This window comes from Eschrichtius robustus, chromosome 4 (genome assembly GCF_028021215.1).
Source record: "Eschrichtius robustus isolate mEscRob2 chromosome 4, mEscRob2.pri, whole genome shotgun sequence".
Lineage (NCBI taxonomy): Eukaryota > Metazoa > Chordata > Mammalia > Artiodactyla > Eschrichtiidae > Eschrichtius > Eschrichtius robustus.
Genome location: NC_090827.1, coordinates 28,906,867 through 28,933,789, shown reverse-complemented (window position 1 = coordinate 28,933,789; position 26,923 = coordinate 28,906,867).

The window sequence follows — 26,923 nt, the reverse complement described above, 5'->3', positions numbered from 1 at the left end:
AAATGAGGCTGAGAAACAAGCAGAGGGCACCAGCAGGGGCTTGAAGGCCATGGAAAGATTTAAATTTTCATCTTAACTGCCATAGGAATCCATTAAATCATCTTAAGAAGTTAAGTGAAGTAATTATGGTTGTGCTGCCTGGGTACCTGTGTGGCTTGATTCTAAGAGGGCGCTATAGCATCAATGTGGTAAACTGGGGTTACTAAACATACTATACAAACAAACAAAGCAAATAAAGGGCAAAGATTTTTGTCAGATAAATTACTCTGCCAACGGCATGACTGATAGGTTTGATAAGGGCAAAATTGGACACTAGAGAGAGGAATTTGAACAATACAAACAGAAACGTAGAGGATAGAATGGACACAAGACGCATTTAGGCAGTGAAATGCAGAGATTGTTGGAGGAAAGGATCTTGAGTGACTCCAGGTTTCTGGTCCGGATAAGTGGATAGATGTTACTACTTGCTGTGATCAGAAACACACCATTTTTACTTTCACCTGACTAGCTCTGCCATTTTGGCCAGGTTAATAATCCTCACAAAGCCTCGGTTTTCTTCATATGTAAAATGGGACTAATAATAGAAGCTACCTCATATGGTTGTTATGAGGTTTAGATAAGATAAATGTACATGTATATATATGTATAAATAAAATTATGTTATGCGTAAAATTAAGTAACAGTAAAAAAAGCATCTGAGTTTTGGTAATGGTAATAATGAAAACACAAAGATAAGATCATAGAAACAGAAAATTACTATATATATATGTGGTATGTATATATGTATACATATATATATAGTGAGAGAGAGAGTTAAGTAATTTGTCCTGAATCACACAATCAGAAAAAGAAAGGAAATTAGATGAATAGCAATTTGATGAATAATACTAATAATCACAGACATTCTGCAAAATCAGATACTAGTACTGACATTCCTGTGAGAATTAACTGTGTATCAGGAGGAAAAAAGCCTGGGACATAGTAAGTGCTAGTAAGGGCCTTGCTGTTGGTGGTGTTGATTCGAATAGCAGAGCTACTGTTCAGAGTAAACTCTGGTGCCATGGTTAAGGCGCTGTGTTCACATCTATTCGCACACCTTAGAATATTACCTTCATGCTAGATAAATTCCAAATCTATGTTCGAGCCTCAACGTCTCTCCTAATTTATATTCCCACATCATAAGTACCTGACACTTCATTGCCATCTCAAACCCAAGTGATCTAAAATCAAAATCACATTTTTTTATTCCATTCCTTTCCCCATAAACACAGATATCTATTTGGCTAATGACAGAAATCATGGGGACACACTTCTTAGCAGTTGGAAGAGAGAAAAAAAAAGTGAAAAGTAGATAAATGGAAAAAAGACTGAGAAAAGAAAAGCAAATGTGAAGTAGAAGAGAGGAAAATGATGACTTCCTTGACAGAATCTAAAAATCATTGAATCAAACCAATGTTCTAACTTAGTAAGATTTAATGTGCTTTGCTATTTTTTACTGCGAAGAGTCAAACTCTCTCAATGGACTGATTGATCCACTCATTCATCCATTCAGTAAATATTTATTGACCAACCATTATGAGAATAGCCCTTGTAGGTATCATCAGAAAGCAGGAATTGTATGAGCCACAATCCTTACCCTCAAGTTGCTATTAGCTTCTCTAAGAAAAAAAGATAAGTCATCTAAGAAATCACCAAAGTTCAAACTACAGGGTGACACTCCCATATTTCCTGATGGTACAAAGGTAAGTAGATATACTATTCAGCAACTTACATTTGGAGTTTCTCCTTGGAGAACTCTAAACAGATTGGTACCCAATAAATGTTTATTGAATGTGACAATGAATGAAGTATGGTGGTTCAGTCCTTCCACAAATTCTACTTCGTCCACTTCCTTTTATTCAGTGTGTAGATTGCATTTACATCTTGGCCCTATGAGACCATTTTTGAGTTCTGCAAAATAAATTACATCTATTAGGAAACAAAAACTTAAAATGATATCTTTATTTTAACTTCTCTCTCCTCGTTCTAACATCAATGGAACCTGTTTGAAGTTTGAGGTTATCACAACATCTTACATTCTTTGATGCATCTAATTAGAGGCATTTCATACTTTTCCTCAATTGGCAAAAAAATGTAACCTGAAGAGTAAGGCAAAAGCCTTTGAGTGAAAGCAGGCTTCTTTCAGATAATTTTGAATGATTTCATATCACCTAGTTCTTCTGACCCTGTTTAAAATAAAAACATGATATGATTTCAGTGTCTCTATATCTTAACTTCCGAATCATTTTCAATCTTCGGAAAATTTTCTGGGTTTAAATACCACCAAATCAAATCCTGGCTCATGCATTACCAAATCAATTAAGGCCTAGGGTGGGTTGAAAGTTAACGTGCATCACATTTCCCTAACCTACCAACTTGAATCAAAGTAAATGAAAAATGAAGTCTTTTTAAAAACTGGTAAAGCACCCGTGGTGAGCCATCCAGAATAATAATCGATGAACCCAGTTGTAAGAATTGTATGAAATTACTTGGTGCTTTAAGGACTGGGGGGCTGAGTTGATAGTATTTCATAACTTGTTGAATGAATGAAGAATCAATGAATAACTAAATTTTAACAAATAATTTACCTTACTGCATTAAGTATTTAAAATCCAGATTGTGTTTTTATTATAATTTACCTAGAAAAATAATACTTGTAATTCCTGCAAAGGAGAATGACTGTTCAAATGACTGTTTTTTTGCTACAATAATAAATATGAAGAACAAAAGAAGGCTCTTTCATTCCCACCAAGATTCTAAAGGCGTATCTTAAAACAGAGGAAAAAAAAAAAACTTTGTGCAAGAAAAGGCAACCTGCTTTTTTTTTTTTTTTAATATTTATTTATTTATATAGGCTGCTCCGGGTCTTCGCTGCAGCACGCAGGATCTTCAGTGTGGCATGTGGGCTCTTAGTTGCGGCATGTGAACTCTTAACTTGTGGCACGCATACGCGATCTAGTTCCCCAACAAGGGATCGAACCTCGGGCCCCCTGAATAGGAAGCATGGAGTCCTACCCGCTGGACCCCCAGGGAAGTCCAAGGCAACCTGCTTTTAAAGGTTCAAATCATCTAATTCCATTCCTATTCCTTCCTTTTCCCCACCACACATGTGCACAGTGTAGGAAATAGGTGTCATTTGCCTTTTTAATAGTCGGATTCTTAATAATGGACACACTGAAGAAATGACCGCATGGTCTTCTCTATATTCAGTTAATTAAGAGAAAGTATTCTGCTGGTTTGCAATTTTGCAGAACAACCAACCAGCTGTTTGATTGCATTTTTCATTAGCAAACATTGAATATGGAGTTGTAAAAACACATCTTGAGGCTACATTCAGTGAAGTAATTACCTAAGGCAAGATGGCTATTCAGAGGTGAAAAACAGTAATAAACCATGCTTAGAATTTGGATTTAACTCCTTAATTAATTTTTAATTAGAATTTAATAATTTCATACAGATGACAAAAGACCTAAGGAAAAATGTTCTAGATATTAAAATTATTTGTGAAAATAAAGATGAGAAACTGAATAGGCAAAAAGGAAACTCCTTGCTTAGTGGAAAGTTCCTCCAAGTTTCTCTATAAATCGAGATTGAAAAGCAAGGTATGTTATCTACAGCAATAAATGCTAGCTAATTGCTCCTAAGGCCATATTTCCCCCAACAGAAAGGTCCTCTCAATAAATACCAAATGTCCAAAGTTGTGGGTTTTTTTTTTAACTAGCACTTATCTTTCTACAGACTAATTACAAAGAATCCAGAGTTCACTGGCTCAGTGCAACCTCCTAAATGGAAGGCCTTATATGTTTCCTGGACCAGAATTAAGAAGCTCTACTGCCAAGATTGCTTGCTGCTTTTAAAAATGAAGAGTTCCATACTATCCATGATCCCAGCTCCTAAGAAGGAAGAGTCACCTACTTCTTATCTCCCTTGCATTATAAGTACAAATTCTGACCTTCTGTAAACTGAATTTTCAAAAGTGACCTTCCCTAAACTGAATTTTCAAAAGTGGAATTGGGAAGACGGAAAGTCAAGCTGTGGACATTCTGTCAAAGGAGCTTCTAAACAAGCCGGAGTTCAGAGTAAAGAGGAAGGCTTCTGTCTGGTGTTCTCCTTCACGTTCTAAATCTGAATATCTGAGGACTGTATATGCAAATTTTGCCTTTGACAGTTTTCTACCGAAGTTCCTAATTTTTCTTTCAAGTCACACCAGTGCTGGGTCATCCACTAATTAGAATAAATATTAACAACAACCAAAATGCCTGAGGTCTTCATTGATCATTCCACTAGACTCCTTTTTAAGGTAAATTACAAGTCCTGAGTCATATAGTGAGTTTGTTGGTGACATATCCAAAACCAGGCCTGAGTTTCACTAAGTGATTCTGATCACCCCTCCCAGCTCTTTCAAAAAGCATAATTTTTCCTTGCCACTGTGCTGAAAGCATAAGAGCCACCAAAGGATTCCAGAATCCTTCTAGACCAATTCAGCTGGCTGGCCCCCCGAGCCTCCTTAACCTAGCTTTTTCCTTCCCTCACCTCCCAGTTTCCTAAGAATGCTCTCTCATCGGGGCCTTTGCATCCCTTCCAGGATGCGATTGTTCTCTTTTTCTCCGTCTGGCCCACCACCGCGCACACTGCAGCAGTGTGTCAGAGCCACACGCCCCCATCCCCCCAAGGTCCCAACAGGCCTCTGTTCCAGAAGGAGGAGGACCCTTCCAACACAGGACCCTTCCTCTGCGACCCTGACCTTGCCTTGCTCCTCTTGGCTTCCTGTTAAAATACTTGTAACTGAACAAAGCCAAATATGAGGCTTTAGTTTTGCCACACAGTTTCAACAAAAATATTGGACACGTTTGATACTTTCATACCAGAAAATTCAAAGTATTAGCCATTGTGCTCAATGCTGGGCACCTCGACTCTGCAGACATCTTGCCTATAAAACAGGAGTCCTCTCCTTGCTTCCTGTGTTTGAATTAAATGCCAATGAGATAGTGATACAAGCCAGAAAGGACTTTTAGAAACCAATATCACTGCATCAATAACACCATTGCTGAAGTGAGTGGGGGAAATTACACCAAAGCCAATAAAATAATAACTCAGATGGACCGTCATGCCTTTAAAGAGGAATGCCTTGGGGGAAAAAATAACACACACGTATTCACACAAACAATCCAGGCTTAATTAAAGTTCATTTTCTGTCAGCATTGTGTCTCTAAAGTTTTCACTTCCAATAGAGCAGAATGACCTGAAGTGTTTTTTCTCATTTTCATGTAATTTCTCTCAGCTATTCTGTCGATAAGAAAACTGGGTTTTCAATCTGTTTACCCTCCCACAGCCTGACCAACTAAAGTCTAAAAAACCCCAGCGTGTTTTTACCACTCCCACCCCTACCACTTTCCTTCTCTGTGCAAGGAACCTCGCATTGGTTCTTGTCTAGCTAAATGTCCCTCTACATCCTACGTATCAACCTTTAAAACAATTCAGTCATTCTGTCCTCTAGGCATCCTAAGTTATCCACACTGTTCATTTCTAAGTGATTCCCCAGCACATCTTCTCTCTCATCTCACCCCTTCCCCAAACTAATAACTCAAGGTTATTACAAAAAATACACAAATGGTATTACCATATGTGACAGCCACTCTGAATGGCCCTGTAAAGAATAGCCATGTTCATCTATAGATACAGAACACAAAATCATAATGTGTTAAGTTAAATAACCTTTGTTTAGTGACAGGGTAAATATTACTAATAACAATGCTTTAAGAACAATTGAAATGGCACTAAAATTTTCATCTATAAGGACTGCTATAAGTTACAATATGCTTTTTGTTTTAGTCAACTAAAATATCATCTATTATAGAGAATTCCCCAAACAAAATACTAAAATTTTACAAAACAATGTGGTAAATAAGCAGCTACTATTTATTTAGCTCCTGCTTTATACAAAAACCAAGCAACATAAACATTATTTTTTCCCCTTACATTCATCCTATAAAACAGGTGTTACTGTCTGTGTTTTATAAGATTCAGATAGATTAAGAGGTGGCCAAAGGCCACAAGGCTAGGAAATGACAGAAGGGAGATGTGAACCTGGTTCTTTCACATGCTAAAGCTCAGGCTTTTCCAACTAAGCTCACCACTTCCAAAAGGTGTCTTGCATCTTCAAACAGAAGAAGAGGAAGTTTTAAAGGAGAAAGGACATTAGGATATCTACCTCTTCCTTATAAACAACATGAAATCCTACAGCAAAGTCCTGAAACCTTACAACTTTACAAATTCAAACATGATTTAACCTATGTGTTCATACTGCTTTAGTAATTTGCTGTGTAAAGATTTAGGGTGCATCTGTGCCAAACCCAAAACTTTGTGGTGCATGATTTACAAAAAAGTTATCCTACTTCAACTACAGTAGCGGTAAATGATCGATATAGAGCTCAAGCCATTTAGTCTAGTGGATGAACTCGGTGTGTCTCAGTTAAAGCCCAAGATGTTTCAGTTCTACAGCGTCCATTTTCTTGACTGTATGTAGACATTTTTGGCTAAGAAAGATGTACATGTTTATCAAACCCTGAAGAAAAGCAATACTTGTTCTGGAAAATGTGTACAGGGGCATTTGTGGGGGATGGGCTGGATGGATGGAAGGAAAAGTCAGGCAATCAAAGTGTAAAGCGAATTAGTGCAGTGGAGTTGCCACTTTATGTATAACACTGATTTCTACGACTTAGACGAAAGAAAGTCCTCTCTGATAGACAAGTATCTGGCCTAACAGACCATGAAGAGGAGCTGAATTGTATCTCTGGGGACTCTATGCTTTTTGTTGACTTATCTTACGCTCTCAGGAGCTCGACTACTGAATTTAAAAGACTAATTTTGTCTTCAGTCTCCAGGAGATCACTATAGGCACACTTTTTTTCTCCTTGAATTCTGACTTTGTATTTAGAAGTACAAATGTTACCACAGCCTTATAAAAATGTCCCATCCAGGGAAAATAAAAACCTGTTTATGCAACAGCTACCTCTGGATCCTGAAAAATATAAGATTATTTGATACAAAAAGGACACTGAACATCTTTAGTAAGATTAGAATTTCTCTCATGAAATTACTTACCATTTTCTTAACTGGCTGTATTCACCCTAGTATTTCAAGTCCTGTGTTTGAATGGTTTCCTGTTACCCTTCCGAGGGAATGCTCTAATAACAAGACCGTATGTGTGTCACTTTATATTTGGTGAGAGGATCGTTCTTGCTGTAATTATATTATAAAGGGGACAGCTTCATTAACCAAAGTGGCAGAAATAACAAAAGCATCTAATACTTATTCCACCTGGACATTTCACAAAGCTGAATGATTCTTTCCTATTCAAGAATGCCTCTCTAGTGCATTTATTAAAATGAGCTTTCAACAAAACCATTGACTAGAGAGAGAAGACAGCCTCAGCTGTGCTAAAACTTGATTTCCTCTGAGTACCAAATAGCTTCATAAATATTTCAGTACAGAGAGCAGGGGAAAGCATTTAGAAATTAGAAAGTATGGCAGTGTCTGCAGATTTAGGAAGAGCCACAAAGGATTCATGTCAACTCAGACTCATAGAGCACCTACTGTATACTAGGCTATGGTCAATGCCAGTGATGCCCAAACAAATAAGAATAGTTTAAACCTTCAAAGAGTCCATGGGGCTTCTGGGTGAAATAAACATTTAAATAAAACTTTAAAGATATGATGGCAGGTGTTCTGGTAGAAGCATGGAAAGCAGATTTAGACATAGCGGGAGCTTCACCATCTCTCTTTTGAGCCTCTGCCATCTGTCCCTGTGCTAAGTGCTGTCATCCATGTTATCTCATTTAATCCTCACAACTAATGATGTGATGGGGTTTTATGAGGTGCTGTGACTTTATTCATTCAACAAGGATTTATTGAGTACTTACTTTGGGCCGAGCAGTATTCTATGTGCTGGATAAGCAGCGGACAAGACAAAAATCCCTACTTTCACGGAATTCCCATGGTCTTGGGAAGAAACAGAAAATAGGAAAATAACTAAATTTAAATAACATATTAAAACGTGATAAGTTCTATGGAGAAAATTAAAATAAAATATGAAAAGGAGGGTGATGAGTACAATTATAAATGGAGTGGATATCAGGAGGCTTCACTGAGAAAAAGACATTTGAGCAAAACCCTGAAGGAAAGGAGGCACCTAGCCACGGTGAGGAAGCAAAGAGGTGGCTATACTGCGAAAGGGAGGGGGAGAGTATGGATGTGATTCTTACTCACAGCTGAAGAAGGGCACTGCAGACAAAGACAGCCATAAGTGTAAATACTGTAAGGCAAAGCATGCCACCCAGCAGATTTAGAGAAAGCAAGGAAGGGATGAAATGATGCCATTTCTGCAAAATTGTGTGGTGTATATTCAAGGAGCTATATGAAAAAATATTCACCGAGATAGCCATGGAAATTTATCTGAGTGGTAGAATGTCAGTTATTCGCCTTCAAGTTTTTTGATTTGTGTGAATGGTTTCCAATGGAAGTATATCATTTTTTCACCAGAAAAAAATGGGGGTTTTTTTCTTTTTGGAAAAAAAGTGAATTGGCATACATTCACTCTTGAATTTAGTGACTCAGAAGAGATGGCTAAATCCCTCTCTACCCACTTTTCCTAAGTAATAAACATCTGAATTTCAGGGCTCATTAACAACTACTTTAGCAACAGCCATTTTCCCCAGACTCTTTGCCGGCTAGCCATGGCCACATGGGTAGGGTTACCCTATGGACTGTAAATAAAAGGGGTATGGCTGATTCTAAAGAAGTGGCCTTAAAGGAAGGGGCATGATGGGCTTCTCCAGCTCTTCCTCCTGCTGTCGGCCTGGAATCAGACATAATCTTTGGTGCACAAGCACTTCCTTGGAACGTTAAGGACAAGGGTCTTGTCCTAGGGATGTCACAGGCAACTTTGTAAACCACGCAACGAGCCCTTGGCTCCCACCTTCAGACTTCTTTCATAGCAAGAATAAAATTAGGAGTTTGGGATTAACATATACACACTACTATATATATAGTAGATAACCAAAAAGGACCTACTATATAGCACAGGGAACTATACTCATTATTTTATGATAATCTATAAGGGAAAAGAATCTGAAAAAGAATATATATATATATATATATATATATATATATATATATATATATATATATATATATATATATATGTAAAACTGAATCACTTTGCTGTACCTCTGAAACTAACACAATACTGTAAATCAACTATACTCCAATAAAAAAAAAAAAAATCTTGTGTGTTTAAACCACTCTTCTTTTCATGTTTTCTGATACGTGGAGCTGAACCCAATCCTAGCTAATATGGTATATAAAGCAGTGTTCAGCTCCTGTGTTCTCAGTGTACCTTCCGTGCTCATTCTATTATGCCACAGGTGCCCCTTGCACAAGGGAGGGAGATCTTGGAAGAGCAGACACTTGAGCTGAGTCTTGTGGGTTGAATCAGAACTTGAGGCAGCCATATACTGTCATGTGCTAGAAGAAATCTTCAAAAGGATCAAGGAGAAGGATCAAGGAGAAGCAATTGGAACTAATAGAATTTAATAAGAAGCTAAATTGATATTTTTTAAAAACCCAAAGCTTTCCTTTATACCAAGAATATCCAGTTAAAAAAAATCTCAATAATAAGAGGAACAAAATGTATAAAATAGCTACATAAAAGTAAATACGAGGACATGTGTAAATTTATAAGAAGAAAACTATAAAACTTTAATGAATGTAAAAGATGACCTAAACAGATGTTCTAAATAAATGCCCCTTGCTTGAAAAGTAATCACGACAGAAAACACTTGAATGTTATGGAAAATAAGAATAATAAAAAGGCCCTTCCCTACAATAACAAAAGATACATAAAGGTTGCAGTACTTATTGATGCATAGTCCTGATGCAGAAATTAACAAGTAGATTCAAGGAAGAAAATACAGTACTGAAACTGATCCATAAACACATGGATATTTAGTATATGATAAAAGCAGAATTTCAAATTAGTGGAAAAAGAATGGACTATTCAATGATATTTAATGATAATAGGAAAAATATCCAAATGGAAGAAAATAAAATTAGACGCTCACCTCACTCCAAATATTCAGATAAATTTCATATCACTTAAAGTTCTAAATGTTAAAAAAAAAAACAAAAAACTGAAAGAACACTAGAAAAAAATACGGAAAAAATTACAACTAGAGTCCTTTCCAAGTAAAATGCCTTTCCAAACAAGACAAGAAACCATTAAGGAAGGCATTAAAGAAAAAAACTGCAAGCAAGACTATTTAATTCTCTATGACAAAGTTGCCATAAATACAGTTAAAGGAAAAAAAATCAAACTGAAGAAAATATTTTAAAACTGAAATGGACAAAAAGCTAATTTCCCTAATATATACAGATTTTCTTTAAATCTATAAGGAAAAGACAAAGGTAAAAAATATTAACATGTAATTTTCTCAGGAAACAAAAATTCTCAAACTTACTAATAAATACACAAGACATGAAAATTAAAACAATGTGTTTTACCTATCAAATAAGCAAAACATTAAATTGTGGAGGCTCTGTTCATCCAGATTTCAGGTCCCTTTCCAAAGGAATTATTCCATGTGTAATTATAGACTTATTGTGTCTGCGGAAAGGTGAGTTCAGGATCTGCCTCCATCTTCAACACTCTCTCTCTCTTTTTTTTTTTTTTTTTAACTTTGTAATTGCTAATGTTGGTGTCATATAAACTTAGTTTCAAACCAACCTAACTCTCAGTGTCACTTCTAGGCATATAGCATGTATTGATTTGTTGTCCAACCACAAAGGATCCCAAACAATCGGCTTTTCACTGACAGTACATAAAGATTTGGTCTGATAAAGCAATAGCAGTAACAGATCCCTCTACTAGGCACTCTCAAATTCAGATTCCTCGTCATGTATGCTTGTTAAACCATTCCCTAAAATCCATTTTCCCTTTATGTATAATAAGGATTTATTCAATCTTGACTTTGTCTTTCTATAATATTATTTTATTATTCACACTCTTGTTTTAAGCAACTTCAAATCCTTGTGGAATTACTGACAAATAAATATGTAAAGAGGGAGGCATAAAGATAGAAGTGATAAGTAAGATGTAGGGGGCAACAAAGAAAATGGGTTTAATTCGAACTTTCTTGATTTCTTCTGAGACACTAACCGAAGGAATTAAAATATTAAATGATAAATATAATCTTGTTACCAACTCATGACCTCTCCCAAAAGTGTGATCACCTGAAGCAGGGACACACCCACAATTTAGGGCTTGCAAATAACCCCTTTCTGGGGACAAAAGGTGGAAAACCATCTAGGTCTTCTACATAAACTATGTTAATACTTCTGATTTTAAACATCTCCTATAAAAATATTTTCGCAAAATAGATATATACATTTTCTTATTGCTGATGCTAAGACCCTTGGCTATTATAGGCATCAAAAACAAGAAAATGTATACACATGTATACACGCACACACATTTATCATCAATTATACTGTAGAATGTATGCATCAATAGTGAAAAAGCCAAAGAACAACTCTTCTTTATCTACTCTGAAAATATATAACCAAACTTTGGTTTTGATTGAAATCATTTGTTCCATGATTATGTGTTATCCAGGTTTCATCTGAGTCTATCTCAGAATCTTCTATCTTAACCTATCCAACACCTTTGGCAAAAAAGAAAAAAAAAAAAAAAAAAAAGCCTGTCCTACCATTCCTCATGCAAGTGATACGTATCTGCTTCTGTTGTGCACTGCTTGAAGTTTTACTTAAGGAAGAAAGCCCTTGTAGCTCCCCTTTTATGTAATTCATCCTGGGGATAATCCCCCAGGAAATGTCTGGATAGCTTCACTGGGTTATGGGAAATGAAAATCCTGTGCTGCTTTAACTGAGTATGTCTTAGACCTTATTGTTGGAAGTGAGCCTTACTTGACATTTGATATTAATCATAGACACTGGAAAAACACCTCAGGGAGCTGGAATTGTCATCTGTGACCAATCAAGTCTCACTGGACAAAACTCACTGCTCAGTGTTGCCTTAACTTATTTTGCTGAGATGTCACACCTGTCAGCCAGCTTGCACATCTTTCCAAGGACTTGCTAGGTTTAGTTTTCTCCCTGTCTATAAAAGCGACACTCATTGACAGATTTCAGCAGTATTTTTTCCCCTCGTCGAGCTGTTAGTTCAATTGTTAAGTACAAGAATTTCTTTTTAGTCTTCAAAGAATTCAGAACCACAATCAGAACTAGGGGAAAGTAGCAAAGCAGATTGACAGCGTACCCATCAAGGTAGTCCGGCAGTTGCTTAGCTGTTTACCAACACTGCCTGCCCTCCCCCCATCTCTCCAGCAAGTAGAATACTGAGGAAATATACCTGGACTTTTCAGATATAGACAACTGGAAGACACCAATATGGATGAAGTAGTGGTTGAATGGAAGTTAATTTTAAATTGTTCAATTAATTATTAAATTAGTAATTTTTTATGGTTTATACATAGCCTCTTCAGTGACCCCCGCATTATGCCTGGGCTCCTTCCAAGAGACCACAAAGATTGGTTGGTGAGCAGAGACAGCATAAAACTAAGGACCAGATGGAGTTTGGAGGTGCTCCGCAAGGGGCCTTCTTCAAATTACTAAAGCAAATGTGGAGAAAACTGTGCTTAAGCGTAGACACAAAATAGAGAAGTTTGAGAGGTAGTTTTTGAAGAAAATTGTGAAAATGGAATGAGAGAAATTGAGGGTTGGGTAAAACTCAGTTGTTAAGTATCTAAAGAATGCAGGACGTGAAGCTGAGTATTATTCTTAAGTGTTTCCAAAGACGTCTCCTTGAAACAGTTTCTTCAATCTAGATGTATATAGTGTTCAAAACAATTATAGCCGTGCAAAAGGAAAAGAGATAAATTATCCAGGGACTCCAGCAGAAATATTGTCCAAAAAGGATAATTTTTATTTCACATAAAAAATTATAAGCTCTTTGCTAAAGAGGCTTTTCTCTATTTATGAGAAAATGAGACCATGTTTGGTGAAGCCAAACGTCTCTAGTGTATGCAGAGCAGTGTTGACTTCTGCAGTCCTGGCCATGACCATGACCAAATGGGAATGAGATTCAAACCCTTTGTCCATCAGGATTTGCTTCAGGCTTCCCTCTGAAGCCTGAAGCAAATCCTGATGGACACTTTAAAAAAAATACCACTAATCATGTTCAAGACCTTTTGAGGTCCCACCTGTGTTAAATCTAGAGCAGGGGAAAGGTTTAACACTTTCTTCCCCATCTCAAGGAAGCCAGAAATACTCACTGCATTAGTAATATCACTTCAAGTCCTGCATGTGGCAGATTTATTCACAAAGTAAAATTTTGTGTATTTTTTCCTTTTTATAAAAAAAAATTAAAGTAAAAAAGATGAAGTTAATGAAAAGCAATTGTTTATATAAGCAACATTTTTATGTGATTTAGCTCTTAGGTTAAACCATGGGATGAAAACCTTGACTCAACGTCATTTTAAATAATATTGTCATTGATTCATACAGTTGACAAAAAAATGGACATGAATTATATTATGCTGGGTCCTTCGAGGAGTGTGGTAACTTCATAAATCTTGGTTGGCACACTTGCCTCATGTCCTTTGTAAATATTTTGTACACTCATGTACTATTAACACCTACCTGAAATAGAAGGAGTAAAGTTGATCTCTTGGTGAATGACTGCATTGGCCCCAATTCCCTGGGATCCTATATCTGGCTCGTCCTTGAGGTCACAGGCCCTCAGCCTGGTCATGCCTGGTAGGCTAACAGAGCATATTTCTTTTGCACAGGGCATAGCTACAAACCCTCAAGGACAGCATGGCCCACTCCAGTTTCACCCTTACCTCTGTAATGTATCCATAACTGGAGAATAAGAGCAGCATGACTGATGGTGATTAGGAGGCCACATGGTATGATGGGAAAAAAACTGAACTGGGAATCAGAAGGCAAGTACTCTTGTTTCAGTGCTAACCCTTATTAGCTACACGACTTAAGGCAAATCCCTTCAAATCTCTGTCCTCAGAAAGTTTCTCCTTTGTAAATATGGGCAATGATAGTTTACTATACCAGGTTGTTTTTAAATAAAATAATTTGTGAAAGCATTTTGTAAATAATATACATGTAAAAATTATATGTAATTAATAATCAAAATTTAATATTTTCTGATCACAGGATGTCAACTAATTAGCCTACTTCCACATAGTTACATTAACTGACTTTGTAAAAGAGATCAATTAAACAAAGACCCTGATCTCCTTGGTCAAAAGCACTGTAGCAGAGTGTTTCTTGTTCCAACACGGTTGTAATTGCCTTAAGACTCCAATGCACACTTCAGTCATGTAATACTGTCAAGATTTTGCCTCTACATTGATTTATCTTTATTTACATATTTCTCCTGGCCAGGTAAGAAGAATGAATAACGACAAAATTAAATGCTGCTTCCTTGACACTTTCTGGTTTCGAAGCATCTTTCAGCCACATTTAATTGTAGGCAATGAATCTCAGAACAAAGAACTTTCACCTCACCTTCCCTTGAAAAATAAGTGAGTAATAATGATAGATAAGGCTCAAATATAAACTTGGCTGAACCTAACGCGGGAAGAATTTGGTCAAGGAGACAGAAAACTGGCGTGCTGTACTCAGCTGTGCTAAAAGCAAATGTCATATCAACATGACACAAACCTCTATGTAATCTGTTTTTCCTTCAGTTATGTGGAGGAAAGAGGGGGATTAGAGTTCAGTAGTTCCTCACCTTTTTCTGTGTCATGGGTCTCTTTAAATATTTTTATATATTTTATATATTCTAATATCTAAATACTGAAAATCACAACCATCATATGAGGTAGTATTAATATTATCTTCATCTTATTATTAGGTCACTGAAGCTTAGAGTACATAATAACACAAGTAAAATTTGCATCTAAGTCTAAGGAATTCAAGGACCCACATAAATGATCTATAGAAGACTTCAGGTTAAGAGTCTCAGAATTAGAGCATACAATCTTTCTAACTATACATTCTTTTCTTAAATGGAAGGCACATATCCTATTTGGATCACACATAAAACCAGTGTGGCCTGATGTGACCCATTTCCTTCTAATAATAGATGGATAGTTACCTAAGATGGATCATTACCTGCCAATGGATATGCACCACTATTACCCAGTGAGATAACAGCACACCAGCATCTTTTCAAATAATGCAAACGATTCTAAGTAATAAAAATGAATTCACTTTGTCCTGGTGACATCCAGAGAAGCTGCTGCCAGTAGACCCTGAATTTGTCCCCAGGCCACTTTCCTTCTAAATGCACACTAGATTGGACAGTTTTGTCAGAGACCATGGATTCTTACCATGATTCCTCCCCTGTAGAGAGCACAACTTTCTCAAATCCAAATCAATATGAATCACACATTAGAATGGAATAAACACATTTTCAGACATCCAAGTTCTCCAAAGATGTTGTTTCTATGCACCCTTTTTTTTAAGGAGATGGCTGGAGGGTATGCTCCATCAAAACAAAGAACTAAACCAAAAAGATCAAGACATGATGTCCAAGAAGTAGAAACTGTAATGCAAGAGATCGCATTGAATGACAGCAAAGATAAGTCACAGGACTATAGCTAAAGAGGGATGAAAATGTGTGGAAAGAGAATTGAAAGTTATTTTACAGAGCTATTAAAGGATAAAGGAAATCTTAACCAGAAACTTGAAGAAAGCCGAACAAAAGAAAAAAAAAAGCAACAAATTCACAGCAAAAATAAAAGTTTGCATAAGAAATACACTTAGCAGTGAATATTTACAAGTACAAAATAATGAAAACCCTGAATATGGACTTAACCGTAAAGCTATTCTTCAAGTTTTCAGGAAGAATAAATATGTCTGCGTGAAGAGGGGTATAAGAAAGCAAAATCTTCATCTTCTACAGTCAATAGATAACATCTAAGACATAAAATATGATAAAGTAGTAATAGAATCATGCCATTAGAAATATATAGGTGATTAATGGAAGCAATACCTGAAGGAGTTGAGAATGATTATACCTGGGGAGTGGAAAATGAGACAGTGAGAGGGACAGCACGCTTTAATATTATTTGACTTTTAAAATTATGTACAAAAAAAACCTCAATAAAAATAAAAGTTAAACATTAACAAGATAATAAAGGAGACTATGAAATAGACAACAGTCACATCTGCCTCGCTCTAGGAGGAGTTAAATGCTGCCCCTCCTCTTCCCTTCCTATTCCGAGGAGGCTTCACTTCCACCCAAGGTCATCTTGGCATAACATTTTCCTCAACCCCATGGTACATTCCAGAAAGTACTGAAACTAAAACTGCTTCAGGGTCTTATTTGTCTTTAGTTGTGATTAAGAAGTAACATGGAAGCTTCTGGGGAAAAGATATTATCATTGTGTTTCAAGTATCATTTTGAGTAAATGATTCAGTGCAATGTTACTGCAACGTTGTTGATCAAGATCAGTTGTGGGAAGCCCTGATTTTGTCTTCTCAAGTTCAAAGCCGTCAGTGCTTTCAAAAGCCATCACTCGTGGTTACACTACTATGTTACCTGGTGAGCAAGTCACACAACTTCTGGATTTATGCGCTCTAAATGAAAAGCAAAATGGCATACCAGTCGGGAAATCCTGACTGGAGATACATAGAAAATGCAGAGTATCCCCAAGGCAGTTGGTTGCTAAAAGGAAATGTCCTGAGTCACTACTGTCTACTCAAGGTTTGAATGCACCATAGATGTGCCAACACTTTCTCCTTCCACCTTTGCCAATCTGATGGATTATTTCCACCTCAGAAAGGATAATGAAGAGAAAGCATTCAGAGTGGGTCTCTTAGTATGAACACAGCTTTTGCCCACTCTGTCCATCCAAAAGCCACAATAGATACTGGTCTGGGGCAAGTAACAAATGAAATCAGAGTAACAGACTTTATTTTAGGAGGAATCGTTTAGGTTTCTCCAACAACAGACCCCCAACCACCATGGCAAACATCTCAAAAGTTCACACCTCTGAACACTCAGGAAACTGAGAAGACAATGCATGTCGTTTACTCTCATTGTTACTAGTAAAACAGCTCTAAGTGTAAATCCTGTTAAAATACATGAGTTTCCAGATCAATTTTCTCTAATCTACAAAGTGTGTTTATACACATATTTCACTGTTGAAAGGAATTTTTAAAAGATAGCCCATCATGCATCTAATGCATATTTCCCACTCCATCTCTGCCAATTATGCAATACCTCTAGAGTTGGGATCTTGCTTCTTCCAAAAGCAGCTCTATTCTGTATACCACTGAGAGCTAGGAAGATCTTTCTTCAATCTATGGTTCAGTGACTGCTACCCCATAATCCTTGTATTCCTTTGGAGTCATAAAAAAGAAGAAAAAAAATCAAACTTCTTTTCCACATTATAACCCTTAAAATATTTGACGTCGGTTTCCGTTCTTCCCACCACAAGTTTTCTTCTTCCCTCTACCCTTTCTGCCACAGCTCTCCCAACAGTTTCTACAGCCTTTTCTCATAGACCACAGCCCTAATTTCTTTCACTGGGCAGGTACTGTGTAGAGCAGTATCACGTGCGGCTTTGATCAGGGCCATCAGACTCAGAAAAACCAGGGTTTTAATCTTGCGTCTATCCTGTATGTATATGACTTGGACCAAGTAAAGGGTCTAAGCCTCAGTCTCCTAATCCATAAAAAATGGCAAGAACAATATTTATCTCTTAACGACATAATATAGGTAAAGTCTGATCAAGGTGCCTAAAACATAGTAGGTTTCAAGAAAATGCTATATTACCACTGTAGTGGTCCAGCATGCGTGTGTTGTGATTTGTCTATTCTCTGTAAAGGGACAGAGTCGCCTAAGTCTCAACAGACTATTATGGGCAGGATCCAGCCAACACTGAGCAGTGTCATACTCTTGGACCACTGGGCACAGCTTTCATGATTGGCAAGTTTCTCTCATTTGTTTACTCACTCCTCCTGCCAACGCAGGGGACACGGGTTCGAGTCCTGGTCCGGGAAGCTCCCACATGCCGCCGAGCAACTGAGCCCGTGCGCCACAACTACTGAGTCCGCACGTGCCACAGCTACTGAAGCCCACATGCCTACAGCCTGTGCTCCACAACAAGAAAAGCCACCGCAATAAGAAGCCCACACACCACGACGAAGAGTAGCCCCCGCTCACCGCAACTAGAGAAAGCCCACACACAGCGACAAAGATCCAATGCGGCCAAAAATAAATAAAAATAAATCAATTAATTTTTTTTAAAAAGGTATTAAATTCAACTAAGACCACAGAGCCGCATCATCCTCTGCAACTATCCAGGTCTAGCACTGAACAAAAATACAAGTAAACAAGATGCTAGAGTATGCTTTTCATTCCAAAGGATCTCTCCTTAGAGCCCAAAGGGGAAAATGGCAGTGCATGAAGGTAGAAGGGAAAAGGAATGATATAAACTGTCAGAATCTCTTTTGGGGGTCCAATTCTAGCAATTTAGGCTGCATCCAGATGCCGAAACAACCCTGAAAATAGGACTTTGGATATCCAAGATGGAGCAGTTACAGATTAGACAGCAGTGCTAATGACAACTGGACCCTGCATTTATTTGGATGTCCGTATTTGGGTGTCAGAGGAAATCTGTTTAAAGAAGAATTCCTGGCTGTCTTTGGAAAAATAATCAGGTTGAATTGAGTTCAGTTCAATTTTAGAAAAAAAAAAAACAGTTTCAATAACAACAGGTGACCAAATAGCCAAATGAATGAATGTGTCCATGGGTTCTTTTTGCATTCTATAGATACAGCTCTCAGGGAAGAGAAATTCATGAGGTTCTTGAGTTTCGGGAATAAGAAACCACAGTAGAAAACAGTAAGGCTAAAAGCATGACTGTTTGATTAGGATAAACATTAGCGATACATAAACTGAGTGAAATATATTCACTGGTTTTTTGTAGAACTGAGACTATTGAATTTTTTATTTATTTATTTATTTATTTTGCAGGAAAATTAGAAAACACAGGGAGGCAAAAGAACATGAAAAAGTTTCCCGTAATGCTACACCAGAGATAATCACTATTTGAAAACTGTGTATTTAAAGCATTTTTTACACCATTTTCAAAAGGAGTATTTTGAAAAATTGAATCTTATAAGTCTAGCCTCTTCTGACCATCAGTGAGGAAGTACAGACATAGCAGAAAAGTCACCTCTAGAATCTAGTAGCTGGAGCACTAAACATAGATTTCTGTACCTTTTTACTTAATTTCTCCTAATAATTGCATCATGTCATTGACCTAGAAAAAAAAAAAAAAAAAAGAAATTTTGTCTGGATGTTTCCAGACACAACTATAATAAGTATGGCTATGTAGAAATCAGGCAAGCCCATTTTAGTCTGCCCTTTGTGTTTAAATAGAAGAATCATAAGGTTAACCTGAGAGTAAAATTCTAGTTATTGAATAGTGGATGGGTTCTGGAGAAAGGAAAAAGCATATGCCCAATGAAACCAGTTTGTTGCAAAAGAAGCTTTATGGTAAACTCAAGTTTTTAAAATGACAAAAGGAGAGATGTGTACCCAGTGAAAAATACAATGTAAAAAATAATGGAAGTAAAATAATGTCAGAAAAGCTAAAATGCTAAAGTCAAAAGAACTAAATCAAACAAAAGGGACATTTTAAGTTAGATTTAAAGCAGGTAAAATCAGGAGGATAAAATATCCCTGATTGTAGAAGATGGTGTTATGTTAACAGATGTTTGTATGAAGACAGAAGTCTCTCTTTTACACTCTTTCTCCCCAAGGAGAGGAGAATGGTCTTGCCATTAGAAAGCGTAGATGGATCACTTAAATCTCTTGCAACTCAAACAGAAGGGTTTTAGGGATGTTTCACTTTTCAGCAGACTGCTGGCGTTTTGGATAAACACCACCAGACGTACGATTTCATATCCAAAAAGCTTCTTGTAAGTTTCATAACTCAGAGGCAACTTTTCATGGAATAGTGTTTTTGATGTCAAAAGATTGAAAACATTATATTAGGAATGCGGATATGTGTACCTATAATAGGACATGCATTTGCAAAGAATTACATTGCTACCTACAGCTGAAACAAAAACTTTAGATTCAGAGGGCCAATATTAAGTAATATAACTTTTAAAAGCATTTCATCAACAGTCATTCTTGTTTCTCAAATTTCTAAAATCACAGATTGTTTAAACACATATCACTGATTTCATTTTTCAGAATATTTGCTTAGAAGTAAAGAAATTCAGATCATATTCTGAGTTTCATCCAAAAGGGTAAGTCAAACTTCTTTTCCACTCAAAGAATTATCAATGATTTTCCATATAAGTCAATGTATTATGATCACTCCCCTACTGTTTCCTTAGAATTAAATGAGAAGCAAGAATTGAATCTTTGAAAGATACCAAGGTAAGTGTAAAGATAATTTAACTCATGTTATGGGGAAACACCTTATACTGTTTAAACAATATAAGTTAATATGTTATATTCATGGCTTCATGAAGTTGCTTTTAAACTGATTATTTCTTACACAGTTCTCAGGGCTGTAAATGGAATATAGTATCCACGTTCTTTTTTCATCAATCAAGTATAAAACAACTAAAAAAAACTTTTAAAATAAATAATTAAAAAACTAAATATATGAGTGAGTGTCCATTTATATGTATATGTATATACACACTTGCAGAGTTTTTTGTTGTTTTGTTTGTTTTGTTTTGAGTTTTTGGTAGAGTATATTAGGCCACAGAATTTTTTCCCAAGAAATATACTTTTAACCTGAAATGCATGTTTGTCTCCAGGTAGGAACTGTTAGAGCTGCCTTGGTTGTACCTCAGTGCTGTTCTATTTTAATCTGAGGCACACACAGACTGAAATAAATTTATGGAAGTAACTTTACATTGGACCTGATGGGAGGGTCAGTGCCGTGCAATATATGTAATATTTTAAAAATCAATATGCTTTCAACTTTGTCTTTCTAAGTATGTTTCCTAAAGCATTCGATTTTTCGTTGTTAAGTGGGAGAGAAGGTGTGGCTACTGATTGGAAATGCAGAGAGAAAGATCAAATTCTGATGTTCCAACTAGGATTCGGCAGCAAGATTCAGCTCTTGTCTTAAGAGATGATTTTCTTAATAATTCCAACCTCCTCTGACGAATCAGTCACCAAGCCAAGGGGAATCAGCACCCACAGTCTTTCTAAAGTATAGAGAAGAGACTTGTCCTCCAATAAGCCTTGGCTAGAATCAAGAAGGAAAATAAAATATAGAGGAAGTAAAGGAAAAATACACCCCTTCCAGGCCCAGGAATGCTGGAAAGAAGAAAGCAAGGGAAAGTAAAGTAGCCTAATGCAGATCCTGATATTCCCCATGGGGGATTTGGGGATTTGTCCCAGATGGGGAGAAGAGCATCATAACATAGATGCAAACTGAGGTCAGAGACAGGTTACTGTCCCTGATCCCTGCTAGGATCCAGGTAAGAGATGACCTCTCCAACATCCATCTGGTGTGTGGCCACTTCAAATTGTGAGGAAAGTGTAGACAGTGGGAATGGAGAGACTTGAGAATTAGCCTTTCCTGCATCTCCCTCGGTGACCAGAGGGCACGTGGAGTAGTTGAGAGTCTGGGGTGAGGGGGATGGGGGGTGCTCGGCAGTAGACTCCTCACAAAGGACTCTGTAGAAAGACCTATAGAGCAGCCCCACAAAGTCAAGGCTGAATGTGATTTCCCACCAGATCTGAGAGGTACTGACCTTGGGGATATCAAGCCAGCGTCATCTCCAAGGCTGCAGGAGCCCAACCCGAAGTGAGAGTTACACTGGCCACAAACTTCGGTTGTGTGTGACAGTGGGTAAACCAGGAACATCTAGTGTGAGGTTCCTGAATCTTCCCTACCTCCACAAGACCATGGAAGTCACACTGCTTCTCCACAAACCTCAGGAAACAAAGCAGAGAGAGAGAGAGAGGAGAAGAGAACGCCTCTGTAGTTAACTGGGCATCTTTAGCCAAGAAAGACTATTTTCTAAATGAACCATTCAAATTACCAGATCCGATTCAGCTTTAAACCACATAGAACATTTGAATGTTTTTCTTGGGAATTAGTAAATAGGGATTTTGGAGGAAGGCCAATTATTTATGCATATAATAAAGAAATTGCATTTTATTGTACATTCTAATTGTGAGGTAAATTATATTTGTGAATCTGCCACCTCTGGTCCTGCCCACTCATGAAAATCTTAATTCAAATTGTCAGCAAGTTCCATCTCTACCATGATTCTTTATATTGAGATTTTGCGGTTACAACCTAAGAAGTGCTGAAAAAGAGTAAATCCAGACACTGCAAAAATAACCACGGAATTGCCTTAGGTATAAATGTATATAAACATCTACAAAGAATACAAATTCAAGTTCTCACACTTTATTTTCTCCTCCAAAGGAAGCAGGGAAAAACCTTTAGTTGCAGCTCCTGGGCTTGTCTCTCTTCTCTAGTCTTACTTCTTCTTTATATGTTGTCTGAGCTTCTCCTCTTCACGATCCAGGTTTTCTTGTCTCATGTCCTAGGTATTGCTTTCCTTTATCAGGGCCCTTTGTTATTGTTTCTGCTAACATATTTGTTCTAAGTACCCCCGTGGGTGCACTGTTTAATGAAATTTCTACAGAGGTTCAAATATGTACCACCACACCCTGCCTTCCTGCTTTATAATCCCGGGTTTGCCTTGTGTCACTTGCCAAGCCCTGAAGTTCTCTTTCTAGCAATAATGCTCTCTGCCCTACCCTCTGCATGAATGAATTAGGCATGAGGAACATCTTCAAGAGTTACTGAAAACAGCTCTCCCCAGAGTTCAGCCCAAGGATGCAATTAGAATTCCTCTGCAACATCATTAAACACCCCATACCCAGTAGCATATAGATTTTACTGTTAAAAGGTATCTTAGACATCGCAACGTTCCTGCACATTTTTCCTCTGGATTTATGCTTACAATTACATTTTTGACAGCAGTAGTTTTTGCATTTGTCACTTGCTGCTTTGGATGAATTGCTTGGATTTTTTAGTCTTATTTTACTACTCTCCTTCTGAATGTCTTAAACTTTTTGTTACGTGAGTACATTGCCTTTGGTTAGTCAAATTGCAGTTTAGAACTTAAGGAAGTTATATTAATGAGATTGTAAGGAAATTTTGCTTGGGGACATTTCAGAGTCTAATAATTAAAATTTGTATTCCTCTGCGAAATCAAATTGTAATCTCTCTCTAATGCAGTCAGCTTGTCATAAAAAATAGAAGAAGCAGCTTCCTTTCTGTTCTGCTCATATATAATACATTTTTAAAATCCAAGTATTAAATGGAGAATAGGAAGCTAAATATTTCATTTCCATGAGATGGGCACTGAAACCAATAAACAGCACATTATGGAGATCAAAATGAACTGTGTTTTCTTGTCTCATGTCCTGGACGTGGCTTCCTTTCATCAGGGCCTTGTTGGCAAGCCTCTGGCCAGCTTAACCTAGACACAGGAGAGAGAGCCCAGAACTTGCACCTCTGTGCCGTGCCTGCTACCTCTGGAATCTGGGGTGAAAGAAAGCGACGCAAACGGAAGGAATGCGATTGGCTAATGTGAGCGCAGATTCTCTAAGATACTATCTGTACTCCAGAAATCATCCTATTTTATACCAGGTACTGAACTGTGTTCTCTAGAGTGAACGAGGACGCGGTTTGCACTTTCCAGGAGCGCACAGTCTAGTAGGGGAGATAAGATGTACACAAATTATCCTAGTAATAAGGAAGAGGGAATGACTGCAGTAGAAACAGTACCAACCATAATGATAGCGAAGTGCAGAGGGAGAAAGAGACTGAGGTGTATGGGAAGTAGAAGATGGTTTTCTAGCTGAGCCTTGAAGTATGGGTATGATTTCCCAAGGTAGACATGAGGATTGTGGCTTTTAAGGGTAGATAGTAAGATTAAAATGTAGAGAGAGAGAACCCATAGGTCTATTCATGGCATAGAGGTGACCAAAATAGCAGAAATAGGGCCAGGATAGCAGTGGAAAGTACAGCCACCTAGAGAAGAAAGAGAAGATTCTGCATAAGAGGAGGAAAGGCAGGAGATTCTTAGTCTTCCCTCCAAGCCCCGCTCCAGACTCCCAAGGCGCTGTCAGGAAATCAGAACCATTTTCAAAGACAGCGCAACTAAGGGAGATAGCTTTGTTCAACAAACAGTAAAGTAGGCTATTTAAGAGCATAATCCCCTAGAACAGGAAAAGCTGACTGTGTTAGCAAGCATCGCCTTTCTGCTGGATTATTAATTCCAGCTGGCTGATTTAAGAATCGGTGCCTCATTAGAAGTAAAAATGTAAACCGGATCAAACAAAATTTACATGAAATGTTTTATTCAGCTGAGTTTTCCCTGAAATTCAAATTGACTGGATAAAAACAAAAACAATGGAAGACTGTTAACAAAGTCAAATTTTTGTAAGATCTCTGTATATTTCAGCCATAATTTTGCAGTAAGGCCAGCAGTAGAATAAGGGACCATTTGCTTATATTCCAACAAAACTATTCCATCTAGGACAGAGATATTCTTTGACTAATAAAACTTCTAACAGGATTATTCTAAGAAATTTGGAGAATTGCTTGTATAATCATCCAGGAGTAAGTTTGTGATGAATGTGAAAGCAAAAGAAAATTTTCTGCCAAAAAAAAGGGAACAATATGGAATTTTCATCTATCAAGACTGCACTCACAGTACTATCCTATTTTATGTCTCTGAAAAGGCAACTTCCAAAGAGACAATTGAAGGCATTAGACCTGCAATTTCAAACTGTCCAATGAATAACGTGTGCGACTGCTGTTTATGTTCATTACTCACTAACCAGTTATTTGTTAATGTGTCCTTTAATTTGGGGAAGGAGCCAACTAACATGACGATTTTAGAATCATCACCATGTAATATGAATTAAGAGGTTTTCAATGAAAGACACTCCTTAATGGGACCATCTATATGAAAAAAATTAATCACATACAGCCCTGGTCCAATAAGACCTTGGTATCCAAAGGAAAAGGGCAGAATCAAAGACACCAAAGGGGAGAAAGGGGCAGCATAGCATAGCTGGACTTTGCAAATTTTCCTCATTGGTGTGTGCTATATGATTTAATGCAAGACTGAACCAACCACTTTCCTCAATAAATCTAGTTTAAACAGTTGCTTAGAAAGAAAAAGTAACTAGGTCAGTGCACGTTAAAAGGATGACCTAAATTTTCTTCCTAATGATTTAAGAAATGCTTGACTAGAAACAGGAAAAAAAAAGATTTTAAGGGAAAAGATGAAGTAGCACCTTATCATACTTCAGCAAATTTACACTCTGAGGGAAAATGTCCATCTTATTTTCTATGAAAGTGCTTAGTCAAGTACAAAATTACTGTATAGACAATCTAAGTATAGATTGGAAAATGAATATTTTACAGTAACGATGCCACTTTTCAAAAAACCCTCATTTCCACCTACCTTTAGAAAAAAAATAATGACTTATTTAAAAGGTGCTCTCACCATTAATCCTTCATACTGACCTAAAATTACACAGGCCAGCATGAAGCAACAGAAGGAAAAGGAACCTCTGTCCATGACTTTAGGTGAAGCTAGGACTGTAAAATGTAAAGTTCGCTAATAATTCAACCGTCAAAATATTTGCAAATTTGGGAAGCCTGGGAAATCTGTTCTTTTTATTTTTTTTAAGATTTTATTTTTTTTTAAAGTCTTTATTGAATTTGTTACAATATTGCTTCTGTTCTATGTTTTGGTTTTTTGGCCACGAGACGTGGGATCTTAGCTCCCCGACCAGGGATCAAACCCGCACCCCCTGCATTGGAAGGCGAAGTCTTAACCACTGGACCACCAGGGAAGTCCCCAAATCTGTTCTTTCTAAAAAACAAAGCACACAACCAATCAGGTCAACCATCAGTTCTTGGGGTGTTTACTGAACGCTTATTACTTCCCAGACATTGTTTGAACCACGTGGAGTCTGGTAACACAAAACTGAGGAAGACATTGTCCCTATCCTTAAAAAACTCACTACCTAGAGGTAAGGGGAAGGAGTCCCACATAAACTGAAAACTTAAAATACAATATGGCAAGTGCTATTAAAAAAAAGTGTGGAGTAAGTGCTGGTAAGATCTAGATGTCCAGAAACCTAATTCTGCTTCTTTTTTTTCTCCTCCTTACATCAAAACCTTTAAAATTCTTCTCTCATCCACCACCTCTCAAGGATGACCTAAATGTAATCCTGGGTATTCTGAAAAACATCAACCAACATGAAAAGCAAATCTTTTCACTTAAAAGAAAGAAGCTACCTCTCTGCAACCCGGACCATCCCACTTCTAAGTAGGGATGCAAGAATATGATTCTTTGCTAACATTGTCTCAGCTTCCCACAGGGTAAGCAAGAAGGTCGTATTCTTCCAAAGTGTCTTTTCCAAGAAACAGGCCTTCAAAGAGCCTGCATCCATTCCTTCACTAGGCCCGTAGACAGGTTACTTAACCTCTCTGAGCCTCAGTTTCTCCATCTGTAACATGGTCACAATTTTAATCCCTACCTCACATAGTTGCTGCCAGAATTAAATAAGGCAACAATGCTTAAAAAAAAAATGTGGGGGGGGGGGCAAGTAAAGTGCCTGAAATCTCAATAAACAGTCACTCTGATTAAATAACTCAATTCCTGAAGATGAGGTCTATTGTGATACGCATGACTTCCCAAAAGGCTTATTTACAGCTATGGGGCAGGCAGGGTAATGGATTCCATTTGGATT